Source organism: Manis javanica, chromosome 10 (genome assembly GCF_040802235.1).
Source record: "Manis javanica isolate MJ-LG chromosome 10, MJ_LKY, whole genome shotgun sequence".
NCBI classification, from domain to species: domain Eukaryota; kingdom Metazoa; phylum Chordata; class Mammalia; order Pholidota; family Manidae; genus Manis; species Manis javanica.
Genome location: NC_133165.1, coordinates 78546874 through 78564340, shown reverse-complemented (window position 1 = coordinate 78564340; position 17467 = coordinate 78546874). Strand labels below are relative to the sequence as shown.

The 17467-nt window shown below is 49.2% G+C and overlaps 1 long non-coding RNA gene across 1 annotated transcript; it reads right to left on the bottom strand.

The window, feature by feature from the left end:
• Positions 1 to 4932: 4932 nt before the first annotated feature.
• LOC140843749 (uncharacterized) lies at positions 4933 to 10033 on the bottom strand. The gene is made up of 3 exons (XR_012121767.1): positions 7785 to 10033; positions 6617 to 6695; positions 4933 to 6067 (listed from the first exon to the last, which is right to left on the bottom strand). It is a non-coding gene; the product is annotated as an uncharacterized lncRNA (long non-coding RNA).
• Positions 10034 to 17467: the final 7434 nt, after the last annotated feature.

Below are 17467 nucleotides of genomic sequence, written 5' to 3'. Positions count from 1 at the left end.
AGAGCAACAGTGATCTGTGAGAAAACTTCTGGGAGCCTAATATATGTATAGTTGGAGTCCCAGTAAAAGAGGGAAGGCAGAAAATATATTTGAAGAAATAATGGCCAAATATATTTCAAATTTGATGAAAACTATAAAATATCCACAGATCTTTTGGATCCACAGATTCAAAAAGGTCACTGAGCCCCAGCACAGGAATTGAACTCATCAAGGCACATCATACTCAAATTGCTTAAAACTAATGTGAAATAGAATATTTAAAAATCAGCCAGAGGAAAAAAGATTTTATGTGGAAAAGAACAAAGATAAAATAGCAGCAGACTTGTTTTGGCAACAATGAAAGCCAGAGGTCAATGGACCAACATCTTCAAAGTATTGAAAAAAATATTGTCACCCTAGAATTCTATACCCAACAAAAATATCTTTCAAAAAATTAAGGAAACAAATTTAGGGAAATAAAAACTTTTTCAGACAGAATGTGAAAGAATTCATCACCAGCAGACCTGAACTATAAGAAATGTTGACAAAAGTCTTTCAAGCAGAAGGAATCATAGTAGGTAGAAGTCTGGATCTAAATAACGCAATTAAAAACACTAGAAATGAGGTGTTCCATGTAGTAAATGAAGAAAGAATGATGTAATTAGAGTATCACAATTTTGAAACCCCTCTTGAATTAATGGATTTGGGTAATGATGAACAATGGCTGACAATATGACAAGAGGAGAGAGAACCATATACAATATACATTGATTGAGGCCCACTTTACTTGTGTGATGTAATCTCATCAAAGAAGAGACAAAATCAAACCTGAATCTCACCTCTAGATCAATTTACAGGATCTATAAGGGACAGAGAAACATGTTAAATGATACTACTATGTTTTAATTAAAAAAAATCCAAATTGGGAAATTCTGTAGGATACACAACCTGATTCTTTTCATTAAAAAAAAAAATTGCAAGGAAAGAGAGAGAATGAGAGAGATTGACATCTTCATGGAGGTGAAACTATAAATGACAGGAGTTTTAATATCATAAAACTATGATATTGAGAGGCATATCAATCGATCACAGTATATGGGTCTTGTTTAGATTCCCAGCTCAAATTCACTTAGGGAAACAATTATAAGACATTCAGGGAAATGTGAAATTCAGGTATATTAAGGAATTATTGGAGAAAAAAAATTACCCAGGCTGAGAGAGGAGGAAGATGGCTCTAGAGGGTGGAGACAGCTTGGGCAGGGCCATGCTCTTTCAGTGAGAGGGTGATGGTTACAGGAGAAAAGGCTCCTGATGCACAAACACCCTCTTACTTTTCCCCCTGGGCCGGGGCTGGCTGTGGTGCTCTGGTTTCTGAGAAGGAAAATGCAGAATATTGGCATGGAGACTGTTTCTGTCAACCTCTCTGGCCTCCCTGGGTGTAGTGGCCACCTCAGGGGAAGAAATCTTGTGTGGGCTTTCAAGCCATTCTTAACAACACAGTAGCTTGCGGGAGACAGAGGCCTTGAGCACTTTGACCTCATCCCTCCTTCCCAGCTCTGCTTGGGGTAGAAGACCATGAAGTTGCGGAGGCCTAGCATGTAGAAGAGGAAGGAAAGGAGGGAAGGACTCATAGAGAAGAAAAGCTGCGGAGAAGAGGGAAGACAACAGGAGAGGCAGGATTGGAGCTAAGTATGAGTTCAGTTGCTTCAAAGTACTGACTGACTGTGGTAGAATGCCTCCCTCCTCCCCTCGTGCTGCCTGCAGTTCAGTTCGGAGGCAAAGCTATTGTAAGGAGGGATAAAGGGTTGCTCCAGCCACAGAGATTAGGGAGTTTGCTCAGGTCAGTGGGCAAGCTGAGAAGATGAAGTGGCTGCAGGACAAGCCAGGGGACCTGCTGGCTTATTTGTGCTCACTCATCGGCCCTCTGGTGCTTTGTCCTGTAGCTCCTCAGTGTACCAAGTGCCCAGTAAGAAATAACAAGAATCTAACATAATTGAGAGCTTATTTTGCCAGGCCCTAATCTAAGTGTTTTACGTATTAATTCATTTCATCTTGTCAACAACCCTTTGAGGAAAGTACTGTTTTTAAACCCATCTAATAGATGAGGTGACAGCCCAGAGAGAGGTTAAGTAACTTAAGGTCACAGACAGAAAGTGGCCCAGCAATAACGGAACCTAGTCGAGTCTAGTTCCAGAGCTCATGCTTGTCACAACTGCCCTGAAAGTCAGTGGTGACAGCAGCCCACTCCCGAGACAAGAGCTGTGTACAGGCTCCTCTTTTCCTCCCAGAGTGGCCGCAGCTGAGGGCTGGGACTGAGGCTTCCCAGTGCTCTGGAGGAGACCTTAGGAGCCACACTGGAAAAGCCACCCTGTGCGTGAAAGGCTGGTAGGGCCCCAAGACTGGGGAAGAATTTGCCAAAAACAACAGCCTGCCTGCCCTCAGCGGTTCTTAGCTGTACAGCCTGAACCAACGCTGCTTGTCCATGATTCTTATCAGCCCTGGGAGAGAGAACTCTGAATCGCAAGCATTCCAATCTCAGGCTGTTATGAGGGAGCTGGGGAGGGGGTGTCCAAGGCAGCGCTCTGTCGGGAGGAGGGCTCCCCGTATGTGCGGCCCAGCCCAGCTCTTGGTGGGCAGCTGGGTCCCCTCCCCAGGTTCTGGCAGAACACCCTTGAACAATCAAGCCTGAAATAGCATAAGAACTTCTTTCCCATTTTTTCCAGGCTTTTGGATGAAATTATATTTTACAAATGACTCATTATTATATTTATAGCTTCTCTCCAAATGATTCAAATTGTGGTTTGTCGCCTCCCTGTCTCTCAACTCCCCCCAGCTCGACAGGAGGAAGTGCTGTTTACTGTATGGCCAGGTGTGGCTGCTGAGAGTGTCTCTGCCCCCTATAATTACGTCTGCCTTAGCCCTGAGAGGCACCCCTGCACACTTAGTCATGTGCGGCCTTTGTTCCAGCTTGTTGTTGGGAGACAGTATCCGACACTAACTAGGCCTGGAATCTGCTCCTGTAGGAAGTGCATGTGTGGTGGGGGGAGCAGGGAGAGGGTGGGTAGCATGGGGGGAGGCCTGTTCTGGGGAGGCTGTGACAGAGGGTGCCTTTGTGAGGGTAAAGGCTGGAGGAGCAGAGCCACTGGTGCTCAAAGCATCAGTGAGAAGGCTGGCAGCGCAGGGCCTTAGGGCCCCGCAGGGGGCAGTCCCTGCACCCCTACCCCAGCTGGGGGGCCCTGGCGGGTGGCTGGCTGGGGAGGTGGTGGCTCAGACACCTCAGGCTGTGCAGAGCCTGGCTGTTGACTCGTCAGGTTTCTTGCGGGAAGCTACTCTGGCTCTTTGAGAGATGGGGGTTCTTGGGTGCCCTCCACCTTCCAGGGAGCTCCCAGCCTGAGTGACTGCATGGTGCCCACTCAGCCTTCCCACCCTGGCCTCTCTGCAGTCCCAGGAAGGTGTGGTCAGGTTAGCAGGAGAGCAGCTTGCCCTTAAACAGGCCACCTTTGTGGGGAAGGAAGAGGCCCCATTGGCATGAACAGTTTATTCCACTAGGTGCTTGTGGGATCAAAGTCCCCTGATCTGCCCTTCCTGGGCACTAAGGAAAGTTAAAAGCCCACAGAATGGGAAAAAAGGACATTGGGGAACTCGTGACGTTCTCAGAGCCTTGCACCAGCTCTCTGCCCCTTGGGGTCCTTGGGCCGGGGATCAGTGCCCCGCAGATGCCGCTGGCTGGCTGCTGAGGGAGGACTCTGGGGCCATGGAAGGCCCAGAGGAGGAAGTGGAAACAGGCCACTGCATGGGAGCCGGCCTCTCTGGAAGCAGTGGAGGTGCAGGGCCTCACGGAGGCTGGGCTGGATGATGCCTGCAGTTGTGCGCTGTCCAAGCCTTGGGCTCTGGTTGTGTCCCCAGATTGCCTGCCTGAGGCTCCTTTGGGTCTGCTCCCATTTTCACTTCTTGGCACCACCTGAGTGAGTGGGAAGGGGACCTGGGAGGCGGTGATGTGGGGATGGGTGTGGATGAGCATAACGTAATTATTGGTGAAATCAGTACGAAGCCTTAACCAGAGGACTTCCATCTGGGCTGTGCTGGGTCCCTAGGAGAGTGTGGGATGGTTGTGAGGTGTGGCAGGAGCAGAGATTTGGAGTTCTGGGAACTTTCCTTTTGGGGTGTTCCATGGAGGTAGGGAGGGGCCATTGACAAGTCTCCCCTCGAAGGGAAGGGAAGGTTGAGGGAAGGGCCAGGAGGTGTTGTGGGGAGGTGGGGTGGCAAAAGAGAGGAGGGGGAAGGGCCAGGGGTGGACTGACCCCGTTCATGGGTGACCTGAACTTCTCCCTTAGGCATGAGGGAAAGAGAGCCTCTTCTTGGGGAAAAGCTGGGCCTTCTAATCTAGGGGAGCTGGGCTGGGTGCTCTAACAGCAGTGAAACCAGTGGGAGGGCAGATCCGGGGATGGGGGCAGAGCAGCCAGCTGGAGACCCTGGGACCACCTGCTTTGTAGGGTTTGTGGTCTTGCAGCCACCCTGTCTGTGCCGTCACCTTTCCACTGGTCTTTCGATAGTCATGTCCCTGAACTACGGTGAACTGAATATTGTTGGAGGTGCCATTTTCCAGGGTATGCACCTGGCACCCAGCTCTCCCCTGGCCATGCTTCTGCTTGGCAGCCCAGTCCTCGCCTCGTTGAGGCAGTGCAGTGGGCACTCTGTGGGCAAAGCCAGATCCTGGCTCTGAATAGAAGCTAATCATGGAGACAACAAGTGTCTCAACAAAATGGGGCTTTAGTGGCAGAGACCAGACTGTGAAGGACTTTGCTTCATTCCACCTTGGGAAGATGATGATGTAGGGATGGTGACTGAAGACCAAAGTATTCTTTTCAGGTTGTGTTTACTGAGTTATTTGCTTTCTGCCTCTTACTTCCAGGTAGCAACTTCCTTCTTAGGTCTGAGATGTCCTTAGTTTGATAGAGGGAAATCAGAGAGGATGAACCCGAACTGCACACCCTTCTCAGAGGGTGCTCACACCCATTATCTCACCTGGGACTATTATCTTCTCCCTTTTCTTTTGAGGATGCTGAGACAGGGAGACTAAACTGCCCAGGAGCGCCCAGCTAGGTCACGAGTGGACGAGGTTTAGAACCAAAACCTGAAGGTTCCTGTTCCAGCAGTGACCCTTCTGTGGTTCTTCTCTTTTCCATCAGTTTGGAAAGGGGGCATGCGCCCTGAGCAGTGTGGCACGGTCTGTGGAGAGATGGCGACACTGAGTCTGAGAGCAGGTGAAGGTGCCTCCTGAGCTTGGAAACGGTGGCAGGTGCTCACAAAGCTGCCGGGGCACAAAGTGGCAGAGGCAAAAGCCCCTGTTTGTTGAATTAACTGCAAGTCTCTTTTGGGGTCACAGTGACGCTACTGATACTATTTTTTTTATTGTGGTAAATATACATGACACAAAATGTACAATTTTAACCATTTTTAGTGTGCAGTTCAGTGGCAGTAAGTACATTCACATTGTGCAACCATCACCACCATCTAAACCTTCAAAACCATTCATCTTCCCAAATAGGAGCTCCATTTCCAGTAAGCAGTAACTCCCACTCTCCCCCTAGCCGCAGCCCCTGGCGACCACTTGTCTAGTTTCTGTCTCTAGGCACCTCATGCAAATGGAAACGTACAGCATTTGCTCTTTTCTGTCTGTCTTATGCTGACTTATTTTCAATTGGATCTCATTTCCAGCTACAACAGGGATGTTGGTTAGCAGTGTTCCAGGCCCACAGAGGACTGGAAGAGAGTGAGAGAGAACAGGAGTGACTTGGGCTGGATTTATTGACTGTCAGGGGTACCAGATGTAAGGGGGCTGTGGTGGAGGGTGGAGAGGAAGGAAGAAAGTGCTACACAGAAAACAATATGCTGTGGGTTATCTTTCCCAGGGAGGGGCTTGCATCCCCCCTGGAGGTGGATGCCTCTTTTTGAGGATTAGTTGTGGGGTAGCCATCCTGGCAGACCAGTGTGACCCTCTGGGCATGCTGGAGGCAAGACAAATTGCTCTGCAAGAGAAATCCACAGGAACTTGGAGTCTGGGTAGAAGGGTCTGAAAGAGAGAGGGCTGGAGAAGATGGTATAAGCTGGGGCTGAGGAAACAGGTTTTTTGAGGCAGAGGAATGGTTGGTCAGTTTGTAGGAGAGTAATGTCTACTAGGAGATTCCAATGTGCTTCTTGTGATTCCCTTTTGCATCACCCCACGCTTTGATAAGAGTCTGCTGCTGTGCCCATTAGCATTGTGTGAATTGCAGAGATGGCTGGGGGACACAGGAAGGGAGCAGTGCCAAGGGTGGTCAAGGGGTGCTGGGGGGTGGTAGCTACTGGAGGGAAAATGCAGGGGGAGGGGAGAGGTGGAAAGGCAGGGAGGCAGAACCAGAGACCACCAGAGGAATTCCAGGCCTCTCCAGCCTTGCACAGAGAAGATGAGGGGCAAAGGCAAGAGGGACTGTGAGGTCAGGGGATGCAATGGTGGGATGGGGGGCAAGCAGGTAATTTTCTTGATTTTTAGGTGGCACACAACCCAGGCAGGCAGCCTGAAGGAAGGAGTGGATGCAGAATCTCTTTCCTTAGAGACCTGCCAGGGTCCAGACAGGGTGCAGCCTGGGTTACTTACGGAGTAGAGGCTCTCTGGGGTCCCTAGCTTAGCTCTCTGCCTCCAGGATTTCCATACTCGCAGGGAAGAGTACTGTTTTCTGAGAGATGGAGATGGAGCTAGAATCAAAGCCAAGCCCAGAACATGTCTTGAGCTTTTAATACACCACTGTCTTTAAAATCTTCTGACAGCAGAGAGCTGGGTATGGCTGTCTCTACTGGAGACAGATGCTTTTTGGACTTCTCAGACAGCAGGAGCCCAGTGAGAGGGTCTGGCAGTGCCCACTCAGAGATCCCAGTGGAGCCTGGCCTGGAAGGAGAGCTTTATGTTGTTGGGAGACTCCCGGAGCAGGTCCTGGGCTGAGTGTGGGCTGGTGATGGAGCCCTGCCTGGAATTACTGATGCATCCTGAGAGCTCAGGATCAGCCAGCGTGGTGGCTGTGAGGCCGACCAAGGACATTTCCCCCTGGTCCTCTCCAGCCTTGGCCCAGAGAACTGAGGCTCAGGGCTCGCCTGGCTGGACCCCATTTTTGTCCCAGCCCAGTGTTCCTTTGCAATTGGGTCCTAGAGGAAGGGGGCTGTTTTGGCTTCATGATCTGAGGAGGTTTGCCAAATGTGTTAGTTGCCACTAAAAGCTTGTAAACTGGGGTGCAGGATGCCAGGGAGCCTGGCCTGGCCTAAGGATGTGCTGTTTAGAAGTTACTGAAGTTCCCTGCTGGTTGGGAGGGAGGAATGTGCCTGTAGAATGGGAAGCGAGCCTGCACTGGGGCTGGGCCAGCTTTCCCTCTGGCGGGCCCCTCTGCTCAGGGGGAGCCGTGTTCCCTTCGACTCTGGCTGCTTGGGAAAGACCAGAGGCCCTCCCTTTCAGGGAAAGGAGTAAGAGGGAGACAGACCTGAACACCCTATAGTGAAAGCCTAATTCTGTGCTTCAGCTGTGGACCCAGGCCCAGAGCACAGAGCCTCTTCTCCTCAGTTATGAGGATGTGGACCTGTCTGAGAGCTGGTTTAGGGCAACTGTAGTGCCTCGGGGCTGCGGGGCTAGGAGGCTCTTAAAGGCCAGAGAGGAGAGCCCTTCATTTTGCTAGAAGGCTAATCTGAAAGAGAATGGGATTTGGCAGGGGCTGGGAAATTCTTCTGAGGCGCCATTTCCTGAAAAGAGACAGTGTCCGAGATGAGCCAGTTTCACTCACTTGCTCATTGCAGCCCTTGGTGCGTTGAAAAGGACCTCAGCCATCCAGATCCGCTCCTTTGAAAGTAACAGTTTGTGGCTTCCAGGGTATTTTCAGTTTGGAGCCATGATTTCTGTTTGTTCATTTAAAATGTTTGTTCACCACAGGCTTATTGCCAGGTCTCCCTTTGCACGTTATCAGGCTGTGCTCGTGAGGGCAGCCAGAAACAGGAATACTCAGGAACATTCTGGAATAAGGCAGGGGCTGGCGAGGTCTAGGAGGGTTGGCCGGTGGAGATCGACAGGCCTGTGGTGTAGGGTGGACGTCTGGGCACCCTCAATGCTGAGTGTTATAGCAACACAGGCCTTGAACAGGCATCTGTGAGCCCTGGTGGAAGCACATCAGCTGCCTTGGGAAGATGCACCTGGGTTCATCAGGGAGGGCTCTGAGAATGGGCCGGCCCCTGGCGCAGGAAGCTTAGGAAGGAGGAGACCTGGATGGGGGCAGCCAGGCGTATTGGAAAAACAGCAGAGAGAAAGCAAGTGGCACTGAGTGATGCAGAGCGTGGACTAAATTATAAATCTTGGGAGGGGCCCAGCAGGCTGCCAACTTTGATCTCATTTTCTGGACAGGCCTTTGGGTTGCTTCTTATACCCACCACCCAGTCACCAGAGAGTTACCGCCTCTCATAGAAGTCTGGGCCGACACTGAGACACGTGCAGCTGAACTGGGGGCAGCACGTGCTGGGACACACAGATGCTGGTGGAGGGAGGCCTTTCCCAGGCCCCTGTCCAGGGAGGCGGAGAGTGGAATGGGGGAGCAGAACTTGGGGCTCAGGACAGGCATGGTGTCTGTTTTGTCCCCACTGTACCCCAGGGCCTGGCTCGGGGCTGGGCACACAGAGTGTGCTCCCTAAATTTCTGAATGAAGTCAGTATCTGAAAGTGGAGGCCTAATCCCTTGAGTCCCTGTGTTAACTTATATTTTCTTCTTCAGGGTCCAAGAGTAGTCAGGAATATTTGCCTACCTTGAGCTTTCCCTCCCCTTCAGGAAAGGACCTTCTTCCTGCTGATGTGACAGAGGGCGTGGAGGCACTGTTCCAGAATAGTCTCAGCATAAAGACTCTGCTTGCCCAGGGGTGGGGCGGGGCCTGGGGGAGGGCTAGAGTGACCACTTAGGGCCCCGGTGGCTCTGTGGGATGCAGAGGGTGGATGGAGATTCTGACTGTGGAGGTCACAGCAAGGTGAGCATTAGCAACTTTGTCAGCGGCATCTTGTCTTCCTTGCCTGTGACAGCACCGGCCCCTGCCTCATCCCCAGCAGATGACCCATGGAGCTGGGTACCGCAAGAAGCCACGGGTGTCCTTTCTTGGAGGGTTTCAGAGCCCATCACTATAGTTTATGGAAAGGACATGGCACTCAAGAGACTTTAACCTCCCCTCCCAGTTCTCCCTGGGAGCACCTCAACTTCTGGGCTTGGTTTTGGAAATGATTGTAAACCCTCTCCCACTGTAAGTACTTCCCAGAAGGGTTTGGCCTATTCCTCCAGAGACAGGGGGCTGGCTGAGATGACCTCTTCATCTTGCCCATCCCAGTTTCTGCTGCTCAGGAGATCTAAGAATTTCCTTTCCTCAGAAGCTGTCGGGGTTAACTCCGCGTGGGCGTGGGCTCCGTGCAGCGACGCCACCCTCCCTCTAATATTTAAAAGATCTGGCTGGTTCTTGGGGCCTCAAGTCATGTATTTATTTTCCTTGGCTCTATCTGAAAAGGCCACATGGTTTTTTTTCTGCAAGCTACGTCCTCTGGGCGCAATAGGGCCCGCCTCTCAGCTCCAGGACTGGTTTTCATCAGGCCCGTTCCGACCAAATTATTCTTAAATTGCTCTCTCCCTCTGGGTGTTCGGGGACACAGAAGCCAGTCTGTGCGGGCCCTCGTCTTTTCTTTCTCACTGAGGATTTTTTGGGAAAGCCTCAGTTTCTCCTTTGCACACTTTAGCCCGAAGGGTTTCAGGACGACCGGGCCCCGGTAGGGGATGCTCGGCAGCGCCCGCGTCCGCAGCTGCGACCCCGGGTCCCAGGCGATGCCCCAGGCGTGGCCGGGAAACGTACCCGCCCTCAAATCGTACCCGCCACTGGCTGCGGGGGCACAGCTCGGCCGCGCGGCGCGCTGAGCACTGCCCCGGCCGGCGTCGGGGGCCCCGGGAAGCAGGCTGCGCAGGGAGGCCGCTCCCGCGCAGTGTGACAGGAGGCCCGCGCCCTCCCCGCGCCTCCCTCCCCACCCAACCCGCGCGGGCCCCCCGGCCCCACGCCCCCCCGGTCCTCCGCGCCCCCCCCGCCCCGCTCCGGCTGACCCCCGCCCCCTCCTCCGGGTTCCCGGCGCTCCCCACCCCCCGCTGCCCCTCCGGCTGAGCCCGCGGCCGGGCCCCTCCGGGAAGGGCTGGAGGCGACGCGGGAGGGGTCGGGGAGGAGGGAGCGTTCCTGCAAATCACATGATTTTCCCGCTTATATAAATCACAGCTTGTTTTTCTTACTGCTGTGGACTTAAAGGTGCAGTGTCTCCCCTCCCGAGGCAGGGCGCTCCGGTGCTTCTGAGGGCCCCCGGTCCGGACGGGAGGCGGCTGCACCAATGAGGGGCTGGGGCTCAGGGTTTGGGGAGTCCCGCGCACCCATATCCGGGGATGTGTCCTTCGGACTGGAGACCCGGGAAGGACGTGGAGCTACATCATCAAATGAGCAGGCAAAGCAGGGTTGAGGCGCGGCTCGAGCCCACGATGCCATGCGAGCATGTGAGGGGCCTGAGCTCAGGCGTCAGGATGAAGTTGGCTTACGTGAGACTTGTGGGAGCCCCAAATCAGCCTTTCAAAGCTGATGCTTACTGTTCGGAGCAGCCCTGGCTATTTGTTCGAGTTCAACATATGCGGGAAGAAAAGGGAAATCACATATATTAAAAGCACCTGCCGTCTAAGTAGGAAGGCACTGTAGAGAGAACCAAGGCCTATTAAACAGCCACCACCAGTGGTTTATGCTGTGTGGGGTGATGATCCTCAGACGCGAGAGACTGAACAGCACCGGGCTGTTTGGAGGCCGATTCCGGGCATGCAGTGCAGTTACCGCCCCACGAGGAGTCCTGCAGGCTTTGCCGGAGTGGGAGGCCCTGGCTGAGGGGTGGGCGGAGGGAGGAGGGGGCAGCCGGCGCGGTCCTGGGGAGGAAGGAGCGAGCGCCGGCCGCAGCGGGCTGCGTGGACTGGACTGGACGAGACAGGCTGCAGTCCCGCGGAGGTGCAGGGCAGGGACGGGCGGGGTGAATCAATGGCAAGCGCCAGGGGACCAGCGGGAGGCTTCTGCAGAAACCAAGCAGACATAACTCAGGGCTGGGACGTAAAGAGAAAAGGTAGACGTGAAAAGCTAGAGTACGAGGTAGTTTGAAGAAAGGACTGAGATAAAAGAGTGATAGTGTACGTGGGGAAGGGAAGAAACGCCCCAAAAGGGCTGGCGAATTTGAGCCGGGGGCGGGGTGCAGGGAGAAGAGGGACGCCCCTCGGGCGCTGCGGGTGAGTAGGCGCGAGGTGTGGAGCTGATTTCAGAGCCGCTGTGTTCGTAGGAACAGTGAAATCTTAACTGGGAACTGTCCCGGGGGCTGGAAATCAGGACAGAGGGTCTGCGCAGAGGAGATAGGCCAAGCTTAAAAGAGATACTACAGATTTTGACGGGAGATCAAAGGGAGAAAGAGAAAGGAGGCCCTCAAACTCCCGTGTGTAGGAGGAGCCAGTGGTGAGGCTGTGGAGGGAAAGTGCGGGCCAGCCCGAACCTTAGTTTTCTGATCCGTGAAATGGGATACCAGCCTGCACCGTCTCCTGTGCGGATTAAAGGACATGTATGAAGCGCGCGGCAAGGGCTTGGTACAGGTGTCCCCCCCCTCCTTCTTTTAAGTGGCAGACACTTGAATACAGTTTCTCCGCCTTTATATTAGAACTGAGTGGTTGTTCTTGCTTTTCTTCTTACCCCTCACCTGCTCCTCCTCATCTCCTTTTTCTTCTAGAAGAAACATTCTCGTTTGCATGACTATTTGAACCGGATACACACCGCATTATAAAGGAAGGAAATAATAAATTTGTTTCCTAAGGGCTTCTTAGCTGCAGGCACTGCCTTATTTATCCTTTCAGCAAGCCTGCAAAGCTCATGGGGGCAGGTATGCTCGGCCCTTCCCTCTTCCCCTACAGATGAAGAAAGAAGAATGGGTGTGAAAAGTTTTATTCTTACACCAGAGAACTGTATATCAGTGACTTCTAGTTCCAAGATTTTGAAACTTTTATTTTTAGCCTTTTAGTTTTGGAAATAACTTTTACCTGGTAGTCAAATAAATAGATACACGCCATGGAATTCTGATTTCAGTGGAGTGGGGAAGTTCTGAATCTCAGGTGCTCCCATTCTCAAACCCCCAGGCCAGCCTAGGAAACGGGGGCTTTGCTTCTGGGGTAGCCCAGTACCCAGAGCCTTTGTCTAGACACTCAGCTTCTTTCCCTTCTTTTTCAGCCACAGGCTTCCTAGCTTTGAAGGCCAGGCTGGAGCCCAAGAGGGCTTTGCAGACCCCAGGTGTGCCCATGGTGTGAGCCTTGTGTTGCTCTGCCTTTCAGCTGTGTGGAGTGTGAACCAGCTGAGCAGGACCCTTGCTGCTCCAGGGCAGAAGGCTGGGATGCTATTTCGGGTCAGACTTGAACATTGACATCTGATGGCACTGGGGCCAGGGGCCACGCTGGCTGGGGTACGCTGGCCCGCTCTGCTAATGTACTTTGGGTCCTTATTTCCTCTTCTGAGTGTGTTTCTTGAAAAAACAAACTCTGAGGTAAAGAAACAGCTTATGGTTTTTAGAATGATGCTTTTAAATAAAGTAAATATTGGTAACATGTTCTGTAGATAATTCTATAAAGCTGTGAAAAAGCCACAAAAATTTACTCTTAACTGCAGTACAAGTTATCTTGTACAAAGCAAGCACCTTTAGAATTCTTTAGTGGTGTTGATTCCCCAAGGAGATAAGCATATAGAAGTGATTAAAATAATTTCATGTGATTTTTGCTTTTAACATAAAATCTTGGCATCCTAATCTTATGCTGTTATTTATTTTTTCCACTGATTTATTTATTTGTTTGCATTATAAATGCAATATACTATAATGGTAAAACAGAAATGCAGATCATTCTGAAGGGTGTAAAATGAAAAGTAGAAGCCCTTCTCATTACCCACTCTCATTCCCCTGAGATGATCGAAGTTAATGGTTTCCTGTGATCCAGAAAATTTTTGTTTCCTGTGTGTGTGTGTGTGTATGTGTACAGCTAATCTTTTTCCACAAATGGTTTAGCCCTTTGACTTTTCTTTTCCACTTGAATATATATACATTGGCATACTTGTCTTTCTCATTCTTTCTAATGGTTGTCTAGATCTGGTATTTCATTGAGTATTTTATATAATATTCCCATATTTAGGTTGTGTCCAATTTTTTCCCTTTATAAACTGCTACAATAAGCATTCTGTATATATTGTTGTATATTTGTGCATATGCTAATACATACGTAAGAGAAATTCCTAGCAGTGGAATTGGGTGAAAGTACATGTACATTAAATTTTAAAGAAATCTTGTTCTGCACTACTTAAGGCATACAAAAAGACATAAAGCATAAAAACAGCTTAAAAACTGTCACTGTTGACACAGGTAAACACTCTGATTGTATGACCCTGATTGTATCCCACCCTTCTACTCAGAGGGTGCCAGGATCCTGACTCTGGTTTTTATCATTGCCATGAAATGCTTTGAATGTTTTTAGATTTGATATAAATGGTACTTTGCTGTATGTACTCTGAGACTTGCATCTTTTCCTCAGTATTATATTTTGGAGATTATTCCATGCTGATACTATTTTTGAGCTAATTTCTTTTCAGTACTGAATAACTTCAAACTATGAATATAATACAACTCATGTATACATTTTTAATGTCTATTTTAGTAGACATTAAAGTTGTACCAAGTTCTTTTGGCTTAAAGTTCCAAAGTTTTCTCCTGGCGTCTGTCTCTGGCTGTGATCCCCACATGTGTGGGGATTTCTATGGGGGAATTTATGTGCCTGGGAGGGAAGGATCATTCATAGAATATGAAACCTTCAATGAAATTAGTAATTGTTCTTCAAAGTGGCTTTATACTCTTACCTGTGGTTATACACATCTCACCAACACTGTGTTGCCCAAACTTTTCATTTTTGTGAATCTGATTGATGTGAAGTGCTTGTTTTCACTTATGTTTCTCATTTATGTTTTCATTTATGTTTCTCTGGTTACTAATAAGGTTGTGCATGTTCCCATGCATTTTGTGGCTATGCACATTTCCTCTTATGTGGATTGCCTTTGTCCATTTTTTCTGTTGGGGTGTTTGTCCCTGTCTTACTGATTTATAGAATTTCATTATATACTGTGCTCACTGTTATCTTAGGGGTTAAATAATTTCTTTTCCCAGTCTGTTGTCTTTTCACTTTTTAAAGGGTGGTTTTTGATGATCAGAACTGGATGTAACATAGTTGCATTTTACATTTACATTTTTGATAGTGTTCATTGCCCAGCTTATACCTCTGTCAGTAGTGTATGTAAGTGCCTTTTCTCCACATTCCTGCCAACACTGGGCATTGTCTGTTTTAATTTTTGTTTATTTAATTGGTGAAAAATGGTGTCTCCTTGTTTTGGTTTGTCTTAATTATGAATAAGCCCAAACATATTTTCATAAGGTTACTGGCCTTTTGTGTTTTTTTTTTCTCTTTTTAGTCTTCATTTTTCTATTGGGTAGTTTGCTTTTTCTTAACGGATTGTCCTAATTGATTGGTAAGGGTTTCTGAATGTTAATTTGCCTCTTTTCTACCATGTGCGTGGTTATGTGCTGTGCATATGCCCTTTAACTGCAGCCCATCGATGATAGGATTAGGGAAACCTTGGCCTCTTTAACACATTTACCTTTGTTGGCCCTTGAACACTTGGCCATATTGAGCAATAAAGTAAAAAGCTGTCACTGGAGACTTTTTAGGGGTGGCAGGGGAGCCAGTGTAGTCCTGTGTAAGCAGGGGCAACTGAGGTAGAGAGCGTGTGTGGACGGTGGGTGTCCATCTTATGCTGAAGCGTATGGAAAAAATGGGTGACTGGAGAGAGGTTTGAGTTGGGGCAATGCCAGTGTGGCCAGCATTCTTATTTCTATGTCGAATGTTACTAGTAACTTTGGTAGCTTGGCTACTCTCGGCTGGTGGTGAGAGTAGGGGAATTGAATCATTCTGAGGGTCCAAAATGTGCCAGGCACACAGCCCTGAGGGGAGGCATTATTAGATGGGGGAAATGAGAGCTCAAGAAAGCTGACTTGCTGCAGGTCACATGGCTGTTAGTGGCCAAGCTGGGACTCAGCTAGAAGCTAGCTCACCCCCAGCCCAGCTTTTTGCAGGATAATAATGGCTCTACCATGAGAAGGCTCAGTTAGGGGAGGACTTGGCTTTTATAAAGAGATTTGTCAGGAGAACCTTATAATAAGAGAGTAAAATTAGGACATATTTTAAATAGATTGCCATCTCAACAGTGAAATTTCACATTTCTATGTTTTAATGTTAGTAATTGGCTTAGGTAGTCCTTCCAGGAGAACACAGGTAAATGAACAGTAATTATAATTGGGCTCAACTGAAAGAGAGCAATGGTCTAAACGGTCCTGTTCACTCCTACAAGAATATTTAACATGGAAACCAGCCAGGACTGCCTTTCCCCCTCCCTCTTGCATTTGGTAGAATTTGGATGACACTAAACATCCTCTTCACTCATTTTTTCACTCAACAGTTATTATTAAATGCATACTTTGTGCCATTTTGCTAAGAGAGGAGAGAGTGGTGAACAGAACAGACCCAGGTCCTGCCCTCACGGAACCTACAGTCACACTACAATCAACAGGGAGGACAACCAGAACACAAAAAGCACTTGGGATACTCAGCACCCCCAGAAGTGCTGTGAGGACACACACAGGCGCTTGTGTGTATGGCAGAGAAGAATATGGGGATTGGCTTTAGATGGGGAGCCAGGGAGTGTCACATACATTTTGTGGGTGATTGGGTGCTGACATTTATTTTTTGGCTAAAAATACCTTCTATAATGAGCCTCCCTACGAACAGTTTTTATTTTAGCACAGAAGAAAGAGCTCTGGTCTATGAAGAAAGAATGCAGGCATGGAATTAACGGTGGGGGCTACAAAATTAAAATAATGACGCAGTGCCCTGGACAGCCTCTCTTGCTCAGTCCTTCTGAATGAAAGCACCGCGGACTCCTCTCGCAGTCTTTAGTGTTTTCCTACTCTCTCCGTGTGAGTTTTAATAGAAATTTTCTACTTGAGGTAAATAACTACCTATCCCCCATCCTTAATGGGAGGATCTGAAAGTATCGAAGGTGAATATCAATTCCAGAGGTCTGCACAGAGCTAACATGAGAAATCCCTCTCCTGCGTTTGCTGCCCTTCAAGATAAAGCAGGTTTGGAGGAATTGTTTTCTGCACCCTACCCCCACCCCCTTCCCACCTGCATTTCCTCTTCCGCACATGTCATCTGTGAGAGAGATTTCCCCTGTCAGGGAAGGGGGTATAAAGGAAATCTGATTCTGAAGAGCGCCTGAGCGGGATGACAGCTTCGCCTCCATTAAGCTGGTCTGTGGGCTCCATCTGGCGGCCAGAAGGGTTTAACGCAAATCGCTTCTCTCTGGTGTCCTCTAGGGGCAAGAGGTTGTACGACACCCTAGGAATCCTGCCTTGGTGAGGATTACAGAAATAAACATACAGATCAGGAAGTAAGTTAACAGCGTTTACTTAACACCCATGAAGCAGATAGGATTCAGAGATGAGCCAGGAGAGTACCGGCACTGCACAGTATCTGCAGTTGTTACCCGCTGCCGGATATTTAAGAAAATTCCAAATATAAAAACCCAAATTTACGATTTTGTGTGGACTGGGGAGTGAATATATAACATATTCTCGGTTATTTTAAAATCTTTAGCCTGTGCCTGAATCACAGGATTTTAGAGCTGGAAAAGATCTTAGAAATCAGTTAATGAAATTTCATTCAAGTTTTACTGTTATCCTCTGTACTGAGTGCTGTTAGGGACCTAAGATGATTGGTTATGCATAAGCCCTGTCCTTAGGCGTTAAGTGTAGAGGTAAAGAAAGATAAACAAGCAGATGCTATGTAGTGTTCAACAACAGTGGAAGAGCATACGTGCTGTGAGGGCAGAGAGGCTGAACGGCCACCTTAACTAGGAGGTCAGTGAAGGTCTGAAAGAGAGGAGATAGCATCTGATCTGTGCCTTGCGTAAGAGAGTGGGGTGGGTGAGGGTGGAGGTAGAAGAGGGAGGCCCAGGCAGTTGGAAAGGACATATAGGGAGACAGGGTGTTGCACTGAGTGTCTGGGTACTGCAAATGCGACTGTAGCATATGGTATGAGGTGTAGCATGTAGCAGATGCTCCATAAACCCTTGCTGAATAAATGAGTGAATGAATGATATTGTTGGGAGGGGTGAGAGAGGAAGGTGAAGAGGTTATGTGGGGACAGATCATAACAATAAGGAATATGAATGTTATGCTGGAAGAGGTGAGGGAGGGTGGGTGGAAGCTCATTGAAAGTTTTAAGCAGTGTAATTATAGGATCAGATTTATATTA